Genomic DNA, 12701 nt, shown 5'->3' with positions numbered 1-12701 from the left:
TCCCGCCCGCTTGCTTAGGGCAGTAGGGGTGCGGGTGTGGGACTTGAATGCGGGGTGCAGGTTCCACGCCGGGTGCGTGTTGCCTAGTCGCAGCGGCCCACGCTGTCGCGGGGGCGGTAGTGGTGCCCTGGCCGGGGGCTATAAATAGCGCAGCGAGCCTGGCTCGCGTCAGACACACTTAATTCAGTCCAGGGCACTGGGATTCCTGTTGGTTTTTTTTAAGAACAACCGAGTCTCTGGTTGCTTCCAGGGTTGCTTGATTAGCGCTCAGATCTGACGAGCAAGCTGCGCACCCCGCAGAGTTTACCTGTTCAGGTGGGATCTGAACTTGAGGGCAACCCAGGGGGAAAGAAAGCTAAGCTGCTAAAGGCTCGTCTAAAACACCTTCCCTTGTAGAACTCGGACGTGTGTGTGTGTGTGTGTGTGTGTGTGTGTGTGTGTGTGTGTGTGTATTTAGTAGGTGGTGGTTACCTGGACCTAGGTTTTTTTGGTTGTTAGGGGTTTTTTTTTTGTTTTTAGGTTTTGTTTTTAAATTGAGAAATATTACTATAGAAGTCTTCCCTGGTGGCTCATACAGTAAAGAATCTGCCTGCAATGCATAATACCAGAGTTCCATCCCTGGGCCAGAAAGATCCCCTGCAGGAGGGCATGGCAACCCACTCCAGTATTCTTGCCTGGAGAATCCCAAGGACAGAGGAGCCTGGCAGGCAACAATCCATAGGGTCACAAACAGTCAGACACGATTGAATGACCAACACACACACACACACACACACAATAGGTCTTCAGGTATTTTCTCACTTTTTAATTCTCTCTGAGAAGTACAAGAATGGTTTTATTTTTTCTTGATCATAGAAGAACTAAAATTTCTTAGTATTTATAGTCTCTTTGCGGGACACTCATTGGTATTCCAAGGCTAAAACGTGTAAATACAACATTGCAATGATTTAAAAACTTTTCATTAAAAATGCAGATTTAAAATGATGTTGTGTCACTCAAATACTTGCACACCATGTCATAGCAACCTGATTCACAATCGCCAAAAGGTAGGGACAACTCCATGAATGGCTTAAAAAATGTGCTTCTATGTAGAATGAAATATTATCCACCCTAAAAAGGGGAGGAGATTCTGACACAGGCTGCCACACAGATGACTCTTGAGGACATGATGTTAAGTGAAGTCAACAGTCACAAAATACTGTATAATTCCACTTATGAAGTATCTAAAGTTGTCAGAAAGTAGGGTGGTGGATGCAGCGGCAGGGCTGGATGGGAGTTAGTGTTTAGTTAGTGTTAGTTTCAGTTTGAGAAGATGAAGTTACGATGGTGGTTGCAGAGCAGTTCGAATGTACTAACACAGAGAACTGAATGATTAAAGTGGCTAAAATGGTAAATTTTATATTATGTAGGTTTTATTACAATGAAAAGTTTCAGGGACATTATGTAAAGACTACCAAAATTAGGAAACAGTGGTTTCTTTGCACGTATACTCTCTAGGTAGACAACTAAGATGTTAATCATATGGTTTTGGTTTTAGATGTGAAGACTGCCCATTTGGTTTCAAGAGAGATTGTGCTTAGGATAATTTCAGGGGAAAATACATATATATACATATACATACGCATATGCTAACCTGCTTAGAGCTGAATCCTCAAACGATAGACCCCATTTCCACATGCTATTAATATGTGTATCTGAAAAAAGCGTGCAGTGAAGACAGCCCGGAGACCCCAGCTCGTGGTCCCGCGAAGGCATCGCCCTCTCTGGTCTTTCCCGGAGACCGCGAAGATGCGCTCGCCTCTGCTGCCCTCTGGCGGTCAAAGACGGAACTAACCTTCAGGGCCTGTGTTGAACCTGGGTGCATCTGCGCTTTGTATACAAAGAGAAGTTCAACAAATATTCAAATATTCGTTCAATATAGATGCCCTTCCTGGACACGATGGCCCAGAGTAAACACAGTGACCCTGCCATAATCGTGTTCAGTAGAATTTAATGGTGTGGCTCAGACGATAAAGGGTCTGTCCGCAATGCGGGAGACCCGGGTTCAATTCCTGGGTCGGGAAGATCACCTGCAGAAGGAAATGGCAATCCACTCCAGCACTCTTGCCTGGAAAATCCCATGATGGAGGAGCCTGATAGGCTACAGTCAGTCCATGGGGTCCCAAAGAGTCGGACACGACTGAGCGACTTACTTCATTTTCACTTTTCTTTAAATAGCCAGATTTAAGGTTCATAAAAAGTTGTTACTTGGTTTTTTCCTTTTAGTTTAAAATTCATTACATACTTATACTAATAGGTGATGCGTGGTATTTTAGTTACTCGTGAGGTATACATATCTTCTACTGTACTTTTGAAAATTAATTTAATTACTATTTTTATAAAACATCTGCTCATTCAAGGCCATGGATGAGTGCTGGAAGAGGTGTGATGATCCCCACTTTCTCCACTCAAAGAATTTCTAGTGCTGAGCTCTGGGCCCTATCCTGCCCACTGGAGCAATTTGCAGCCTATTCTGACTTGCTGTTGTTGTTTTGTCGCTAAGTCATGTCTGACTCTGTGACCTCATGGACTGTAGACCTCCAGGCTCCTCTGTCCATGGGATTCTCCAGGTAAGAATACTGGAGTGGTTGGCCACGTCCTCCTCCAGGGGATCTTCCCGAAGCAGGGATTGAAGCCGTGTCTCCTGCATTGGCAGGTGGATTCTTTACCACTGAAAGAACCGGGGAAGCCATGGAAAACAGTATGGAAGTTCTTAAAAAAATTTAAAAAAAAAAATAGACTTACCATACAATTCAGCAATCCCACTTTTGGGAATTACCAAAAAAATTGAAAGCAAGGTCTCAAAGAGATGTTTGTCCACTGGTGTTCACAGCAGTGTTAGTCACAGTGGCTTTTAGGCAGAGGGAAGCCAGTGTCCATAGACAGATGAATGGATTAGCAAAATGCAGTCCATGCATACAGTGGAACATAATTCATAATTCAAAATGTGGTCCATGCATATAGTGGAGCATAACTCAGAATTCAAAAGGGAGGAAATTCTGATGCAGGCTGCACGTGGATGAATTTTGAGAACATTACCCTAAGTGAAATAAGCCGGTCACAAAAAGACAAATACTGAGTGATTCCTCGTAAAGGAGGCCCCTAGATTAGTCAGATTCAAGGAGACAGAAGGTAGGATGGGTGAGGGCAGGGAGGGAGGTGGGGAGCTGGTGCTTAAATGGGGGGCAGAGCTTCAGTTTTGCAAGATGGACAGAATTCTGGGGACAGATGGAGGTGGTAATTGCACAACATTTTGAATGTATTAAAACCATTTAACTGCATACTTAGAAATGTTTACAATGGTACATTTTATGTTATGTGTATTTTACCACAATAAAAAAGTGGAAAAAGCCCTCACACTTACTGTATGACCCTAAAAGAAACGTGAACAGAGAGGTTAACAGGGAGGTGATCCCGGCGGCCGAATTCCATCTCCTCAAATTGAAGAGTGTGATTTCTAAAGCAAGTAGAACACAGCTGATAAAACAAGCATGTGGGAGGCCCTGCTTGCTGGGTTATCACCCCAGAGCACAGGCCTCTTCCTGGAGTTTCATGCTTTTCAGAAATAAAGACCGTTTGGGTTGAAAATGATCTTCCCTCCGACAATAACAATGCAACTGCCCACAGCTGCTCGGTGGTTTTTAACTTTTAGTTTTCAAGCTGCTTGATCAGACCTGAGCCTCACAACACAGGTGTGAGGGCAGGGGCACTTCCTCGTGTTCTGGAGAAAGAAGCCGAGTTGCAGGGAAGCGACCTTTACCACTGCTGGTAAACAACTCAGCAGCTAACACTTTGGACTATGAATCTATTCATAGTACTTTTTGTGTAACACCTCAAGACTTGTGAGGCTGATGAGGAGAACTTTGTCGTTTATGAATGAGGAAAGTCCTGTAACACCAGGGAAGGGTCAGGCCGCGGGTTGTGATGCTGGGCTGGTGTTTCTGGGGTCCTCACGCACTTCCATCTCTCACTGTCTGCAGAAGCTTTATCCTCTGTCATTGCCTGGGGAGATGTTATGTTATTTTGTCTATTTGAGAACTGGGGAAACTAAGACAGTGCTGTGAAATGAAAAGATGCTTGCCTGCTCCTTGGAAGGAAAGTTATGACAAACCTAGACAGCATATTAAAAAGCAGAGACATTACTTTGCCAACAAAGGTCTGTCTAGTCAAAGCTATGGTTTTTCCAGTAGTCGTGTATGGATATGAGAGTTGGACTATACAGAAAGCTGAGCACTGAAGAGTTGATGCTTTTGAACTGTGGTGTTGGAGAAGACTCTTGAGAGTTACTTGGACTGCATGAAGATCACACCAGTCTATCCTAAAGGAAATCAGTCCTGAATATTCATTAGAAGAACTGATGCTGAAGCTGAAACACTCCAATACTTTGGCCACGTGATGGGAAGAGCTGACTCATTGGAAAAGACCCTGATGCTGGGAAAGATTGAGGGCAGGAGGAGAGGGGGATGACAGAGGATGAGATGGTTGGATGGCATCATGGACTCAATGGACATGAGTTTGAGCAAACTCTGGGAGATAATGAAGGACAGGCAAGCTTGGTGTGCTACAGTACATGGGGTAGCAAAGAGTTGGACATGACTTAGTAACTGAACAACAAAGACAGTACATGTGTACTAAGTCACTTCAGTTGTGTCCAACTCTTTGAAACCCAAAGGACTGTAGCCTGCCAGGCTCCTCTGTTTATGGGGTTCTCCAGGCAAGAATATTGAGTGATTTGATTCTTCTCTATTTTTATCTTGATGAGTCTGGCTAAAGGCTTGTCAATTTTGTTTATCTTCTCAAAGAACCAGCTTTTATTGATCTTTATTATTGTTTCTTTCATTTCTCTTTCATTTATTTCTGCTCGGATCTTTATTATTTCTTTCCTTCTACTAATTTTTTTTTCTAATCAACAAAACTAGAAATGAAAAAGGAGAGGTTACAACAGACAATGCAGAAATACAAAGGACTATAAGAGACTATTATGAACAACTAAATGGCAATAAAATGGATAACCTGGAAGAAATAGACAGATTCTTAGAAAAGTTCAATCTTCCAAGATGGAACCAGGAAGAAATAGAAATTATGAACAGCCCAATTACAAGCACTGAAATAGAAGCTATGATCAAAAATCTCCCAAAAAACAAAAGCCCAGGACCAGATGGCTTCACAGGAGAATTCTATCAAACATTTAGAGAAGAGCTAATGCCTATCCTAAAACTCTGTCAAAAAATTACAGAGGAAGAAACACTTCCAAACTCATTCTATGAGGCCACCATCACCCTGATATCAAAACCAGACAAAGACAACACAAAAAAGGAAAACTACAGGCCAGTATCACTGAGGAACATAGATGCAAAAATCCTCAACAAAATTTTAGCAAACAGAATTCAGCAACACATCAAAAAGCTCATATACCATGATCAAGTTGGTTTTATTCCATGAATGCAAGGATTCTTCAATATATGCAAATCAGTCAATGTGATATACCATATTAACAAATTGAAAGATAAAAGCCATATGATAATCTTATTAGATGCAGAAAAAGCCTTTGACAAAATTCAGCACCCATCTATGATTAAAACTCTTCTAAAAATGGGCATAGAAGGAACCTACCTCAACATAGTAAAGGCCATATATGATAAACCTATAGCAAACATTATTCTCAATTATGAGAAACTAAAAGCATTCTCTCTAAGATTAGGAGCAAGACAAGGGTGTCTACTCTTACCACTATTATTCAACATAGTTCTGGAAGTCCTAGCTACAGCAATCAGAGAAGAAAAAGAAATAAAAGGAATTCAGATCAGAAAAGAAGTAAAGCTTTCACTGTTTGCAGATGACATGATATTGTACAAAGAAATCCCCAAAGATAGTATTAGAAAATTACTAGAGCTAACCAGTGAATTTTGCAAAGTTGCAGGATACAAAGTCAATACACAAAAATCACTTGCATTTCTATATACTAACAATGAAAAATCAGAAAGAGAAATTAAGGAATCAATCCCATTTACCATTGCAACAAAAAGAATTAAATATCTAGGAATAAACTTACCTAAGGAGACAAAAGAACTGTACACAGAAAATTATAAGACACTGATGACAGAAATCAAAGGTGACATAAACAGATGGAGAGATATTCCATGTTTCTGGGTAGGAAGAATCAATATTATGAGTTTAGTTCAGTTCAGTCGCTCAGTCGTGTCCGACTCTTTGCAACCCCTTGAATCCCAGCACTCCAGGCCTCCCTGTCCATCACCAACTCCCAGAGTTCACCCAGACTCATGTCCATCGAGTCAGTGATGCCATCCAGCCATCTCATCCTCTGTCATCCCCTTCTCCTCCTGCCCTCAATCCCTCCCAGCATCAGAGTCTTTTCCAATGAGTCAACTCTTCGCATGAGGTGGCCAAAGTATTGGAGTTTCAGCTTCAGCCAGAGAAGGCAATGGCACCCCACTCCAGTACTTGCTTGGAAAATCCCATGGATGGAGGAGCCTGCTAGGCTGAAATCCATGGGGTCTCGAAGAGTCGGACACGACTGAGTGACTTCACTTTAACTTTCATGCATTGGAGAAGGAAATGGCAACCCACTCCAGTGTTCTTGCCTGGAGAATCCCAGGGATGGGGGAGCCTGGTGGGCTGCCGTCTACGGGGTCGCACAGAGTTGGACACGACTGAAGTGACTTAGCGTAGCATAGCATTCAGCTTCAGCATCATTCCTTCCAAAGAAATCCCAGGGCTGATCTCCTTCAGAATGGACTGGTTGGATCTCCTTGCAGTCCAAGGGACTCTCAAGAGTCTTCTCCAACACCACAGTTCAAAAGCATCAATTCTTCGGTGCTCAGCCTTCTTCACAGTCCAACTCTCACATCCATACATGACCACTGGAAAAACCATAGCCTTGACTAGACGGACCTTTGTTGGCAAAGTAATGTCTCTGCTTTTGAATATGCTATCTAGGTTAGTCATAACTTTCCTTCCAAGGAGTAAAATGACTATATTTCCAAATGCAATCTACAGATTCAATGTGATCCCTATCAAATTACCAATGGCATTTTTCACAGAACTACAACAAAAAATTTCACAATTCATATGAAAGCACAAAAGACCCTGAATAGCCAAAGCAGTCTTGAGAAAGAAGAGTGGAGCTGGAGGAATCAAGCTTCCTGACTTCAGATTATACTACAACGCTACAGTCACCAAGACAGTATGGTACCGGCACAAAAACAGAAATATACACCAGTGGAACAAGATAGAGAGTCCAGAGATAAACCCATGCACCTATGGGTATCTTATTTTTGACAAAGGAGGAGAGAACATACAAAGGGGCAAAGACAGCCTCTTCAGTAAATGGTGCTGGGAAAACTGGACAGCTACATGTAAAAGAATGAAATGAGAATACCTCTAACACCATACACAAAGATAAACTCAAAAAGGATTAAAGGCCTAAATGTAAGACCAGAAACTATAAAACTCTTAGAGGAAAACATAGGCAGAACACTTGATGACATAAATCAAAGCAAGATCCTCTATGACCTACCTCCTAGAGTAATGGAAATAAAAACAAAAGTAGAGTGAGACCTGATTAAACTTAAAAGCTTTTGCACAGCAAAGGAAACTATAAGCAAGGTGAAAAGACAACCCTCGGAATGGGAGAAACTAATAGCAAATGAAACAACTGACAAAGGATTAATTTCCAAAATATACAAGCAGCTCATACAACTCAATACCAGAAAAACAAACAACCTAATTAAAAAGTGGGAAAAAGACCTAAACAGACATCTCTCCAAAGAAGACATACAGATGGCTAACAAACACATGAAAAGATGCTCAACATCGCTCATTATTGCTGCTGCTGCTGCTGCTAAGTCGCTTCAGTCGTGTCCGACTCTGCGACCCCATAGATGGCAGCCCACCAGGCTCCCCCATCCCTGGGATTCTCCAGGCAAGAACACTGGAGTGGGTTGCCATTTCCTTCTCGACCCCACGAACCATAGGCCTCCCTGTCTATCACCAACTCCCGGAGTTCACCCAGACTCATGTCCATCGAGTCAGTGACGCCATCCAGCCATCTCATCCTCTCTTCTCCTCCTGCCCCCAATCCCTCCCAGCATCAGAGTCTTTTCCAATGAGTCAACTCTTCGCATGAGGTGGCCAAAGTACTGGAGTTTCAGCTTCAGCATCATTCCTTCCAAAGCACACCCAGGGCTGATGTCCTTTAGAATGGACTGGTTGGATCTCCTTGCAGTCCAAAGGACTCTCAAGAGTCTTCTCCAACACCACAGTTCAAAAGCATCAGTTCTTCAGTGCTCAGCTTTCTTTATAGTCCAACTCTCACATCCATACATGACCACAGGAAAAACCATAGCCTTGACTAGACAGACCTTTGTTGGCAAAGTAATGTCTCTGCTTTTTAATATGCCGTCTAGGTTAGTCATAACTTTCCTTCCAAGGAGTAAGCGTCTTTTAATTTCATGGCTGCAATCACCATCTGCAGTGATTTTGGAGCCCAGAAAAATAAAGTCAGCCACTGTTTCCCCATCTATTTGCCATGAAGTGATGGGGCCAGATGCCATGATCTTAGTTTTCTGAATGTTGAGCTTTAAGCTAACTTTTTCACTTTCCTTTTTCACCTTAATCAAGAGGCTCTTTAGTTCTTCTTCACTTTCTGCCATAAGGGTGGTGCCATCGGCATATCTGAGGTTATTGATATTTCTCCTGGCAATCTTGGTTCTAGCTTGTGCTTCTTCCAGCCCAGCGTTTCTCATGGTGTACTCTGCATAAAAGTTATATAGGCAGGGTGACAATATACAGCCTTGACATACTCCTTTTTCTACTTGGAACCGTAAAACAGATAGCCGACAGGAATTTGCTGTTATCACTCAGGAAACTCAAACAGGGACTCTGTATCAACCTAGAGAGGTGGGATGGGAAGGGAGATGGGGAGGGAGGTTCAAAAAGGAGCGGATATATGTATACTTATGGCTGATTCATGTTGAGGTTTGACAGAAAACAACAAAATTCTATAAAGCAATTATTCTTCAATTAAAAAAAAAAAAAAGACTACTGGAGTGGGTTGCCATGCCATCCTCCAGGGGATCTTCCTAACCCAGGAATTGAACCTGGTCTCCTGTGTCTTCTGCATTGTAGGCAGATTCTTTACTGTCTGAGCCACCAAGGAAAGAGAATGGCTTTTGCTTCAATCCATCACAGGTGCCTGGAGTCCTCTAGAAGGGGGTGGTTCCCGCTGCTGGAAGCCCTGCAGGGTCAGGTTGGGGGGCAGGAAGGATGCAGTGAAAGGTGCCAGGACTGCACCTGTGGAGAGGTGAGGAGGCCAGCCTTCCACAAGGGAGGAATGAGTTCAGATCCCATCAAGGCTGGATACCAGCTCGGTGTGTCAGTGCATTAAATAAAACCTACTAGGTGCCCCAGCTGACCTTGGACATTTGTCAGAAGGACATCTGAGCCATCTTGTGTAAGGGCAGGAGGTGGGGGGCTTCCTCATCCGCTGGGAGCCTGGGGTCCTCTGAGACCGAGCGTCCAGGGCACAGAGTGAGAGGGGCCAGAAGAGCATGGCCGCCCTGGGCCCCCTGAGATGGCTCCTGATGCAGCCTCTGCCCTGGGGTGCGTAATGGGGACAGCCGTGTCTGAGGCTCGGCTCCACCGCAGCCTGGCTCTTGATTAACCGGACTTTTTTCACTGATCACCTGTTTCAACTGCTTTCTACTTGTTTCCTTCTTGACTTCTACCGGTTACATTTTCTTCTTCATCACCTTCTCATTTTAATTTTACTTTTGCCTAACGTGTCATTCTTGTTTTCCTCCCCTGACTCCTCGGGGTGGACGGCTCCCCCTCCACACCCCACACCTACACCTGTGATGGGAATGAGCAGAGGTGGGTGGGCAAGCCCCCCTCCCCCCGATAACTCCTGCTTACAGAGTCCCTGCCCTCAGCAGCGATGATCAGACAAGAGCTAAGTATGTTCTTCAGATAACTGAGAGGATGTCTAAGCTCAAATCATAGACCTGACCCTTATTGTCTCCCCATTCATTAAGGTTCGCTTGCCCAAAATAGCACGAAATAGAGAGCATCTACGTAGTCTGTAGTTTTCTTTAAGAGGTCAGATTTTTTCCCTTAATTAATTTATTTATTTGGCTGCCTTGCATCTTAGTTGCAGAATGGGCTCGGTAGTTGTGGCGCACAGGCTTGTTGTCCCATGGCATGTGGAGCCTTCCCAGACGAGGGATTGAACCCGTGTCCCCTGCACTGGGAGGCGGATTCTCTGTGTCACCAGGGAAATCCCCGTGGGATGGTTTTGAAGATGAATCCAGGTGGCCCGGGTATGAAATAGTCTAATACAGTACACAGCTGCCGCCCCCACGTGGCTCTTATTACTGGTACTTGGAAACTTTTCCAGCAACTTATCATCAATGCTGTGACATTTATATTGTAACTTACAAGAGTATCGGTCCCCAAGAGATGAGGGGGAAAAACAATCTTTCACTGCAGACAGTCTGAGAAACACTGGTCTGCACGTCATGATTCCTGTTCTTGGGGAAAGTTCTCTAGAGTGGCCAGAGGTGCATCTATAGTTAGTAAAGTCCTCAGAAAATTGCTGAAAGAAGCAACTGGGGACTAAATGTCACAGGTCAGTTCTGAGTGAACAGGCAGACACAGGACACCCTATTACATCCTCTTTCTCCTTTCTGTTCCTCCACGGCCCCCTGGGGGCCAGCAGGGCAGAGGCAGAAGGGATGCTGGGCACCTGGCCTGAGCCCCTGCCCTGTGCATGCACACCGAGGCGCCCAGACCAGGAGCCCCGTGTCCCCACACACGGGGACAGACTTACTTTTCTGCGTGTTCCAGATTCATTCCACTTGATGCATGAGTACGTGTTTGTAAGTGGCTTGCAGCTGCTGGGAGTATGCAGATGTGTCATTGTCTTCACATCGCCGACCCTCTGGAGAAGAAAAAAAAAACTGACACTGCTTTCAAGTGATTCCCGTGTAACGTCCCCGAGGCAGAGAGTGTTGCCACAGGGTGACAGGAAAGATCATGTGTGCAGGTTTCAGGAAGCAGCACTCTCTTTCCAGAGGCTGGGCTGGCCTTTGGCCAAAGAAGAGAACACACAGGCTGTGTGCACTCTTGCCAGCACTTGTCCCTCGAGAAGAATGAAGCATGTTTAATCCTTTCCTTTCTCTCAATGAGCACAGGCCTGTTGGGGGTAGACGCTCTCCATCCAGCTTGAACGCCATTAACTCGGCAAGTGCCTAGTGCAGGCAACGCCGTCGCAGGGAATCTGAGCTCTGCTGGAAGCGGCGAGGACTGTCTGCTCCCTGTGAAGGATCCGCCACCCATCTGCCAGGAGCCCGGCAAGGCAACCACCAGGCTAGGGGCGAGGCCGCGGGCTGAGCCGGTCACTGCGTCCTGGAAACTCGCAGTCCAACGTGATGGCCACCAAACAGTCACCTTCCCAGCACACACGCTGAGCTCCGTCGACTCCAATGCACAGCCGATGGTAAATGGTCACGAAGGCAGGTCTTTAGTAAAAGCAAAGCCATGTAAAGTGAAGTTTTGAGAGGCAAGGATCCCTCTGCTTTGTTCCACTAGAATAAAGGCTCGGTCATGATGCTGAGATGTCGTCAGTGGTAGGACACAGCTCTCTGCTTCAGGGATGGTCAAATGCGAAAGAACCAAGGAACTGTTTGTCTTAGAATCTGCAAGTGAGCGCCATTCCCTCCCCAGTGCCATCCTCTCTGACTGAAGGGCCCACTGCTGCCTCTATCCTGGGGGCACCGCTCGCCTGCTCCCTCCGGCGCTGTCCCTGGCTGTGAGGAGGTGAGTAGTCCTCTCTCCTGCAAGGAGAGCCGTGTGGGGCCAGCCTGGACGAGTCTAGAACTGTTCCTTCTTCATCCCTGGGGTCAGCTGCCTTTCCTCACCGGCCTCTGGGCTTTCCTGCGCATGAAAGTCCAAGTGCTGAACATCTACCCGTTCAGGTCTCTTCTCCTTCCAACCGGACCACGTGTCCACCCTCTGCTCTGAGCTCCGGTGGAGCAGTGCACGCAGTCTGGACAGTGACCCGGGAGTTGGGACAGAGAAGCTGAGGACTTGAGGGTCCTGGAGGACAAACTGGGAGGATGGGTTGACGCAGGTGCAGAAAGAAGAGTGGGGAGGAGAGGCAGGACCTGGGTGCCCTTCATTAGGGTCTGGGGGTAAGGCAGGGCTGGTCAATTCAAACAAAAGACTGGGATTTTGTTCAGTTCCTTAGGGTCTCATCTCAGGGCACACGGGAGGCTTGGGCGGGTCAGGACAGAAAGATCACGGGGGCTCTGCCCCTGCTGTCCAGGGTCTGAGTGCATGAAGGGCTAGGGTCCCCCTACGCCACCACCTCCCACGCCCCCAGCCTCCTGGCCGCTCAGAATGGCGCTGAGGCAGCAAACACGCAGCAGCTCAGCTCTGCCTCACCACCTCAGGCAATAAACAGAAGGACTTTCCTGTCCTGACAAGACAGAGACAAATCACTTTTCAAAAAAGGACGACAACCACAGAGGTGTCCATTTTCTGCTTCTTGTAAAGATGATGGCTCTCTTTGCTGTTCTGGGAGCTTTGTGTACGTTTTCAGAAATGCAAAGGTAGTCATGATGCTTGAGAACAAAAAGCCCATC

Source organism: Bos javanicus, chromosome 12 (assembly GCF_032452875.1).
Source record: "Bos javanicus breed banteng chromosome 12, ARS-OSU_banteng_1.0, whole genome shotgun sequence".
In the NCBI taxonomy this organism is placed as follows: domain Eukaryota; kingdom Metazoa; phylum Chordata; class Mammalia; order Artiodactyla; family Bovidae; genus Bos; species Bos javanicus.
Note: the sequence above shows the minus strand (reverse complement) of the source record.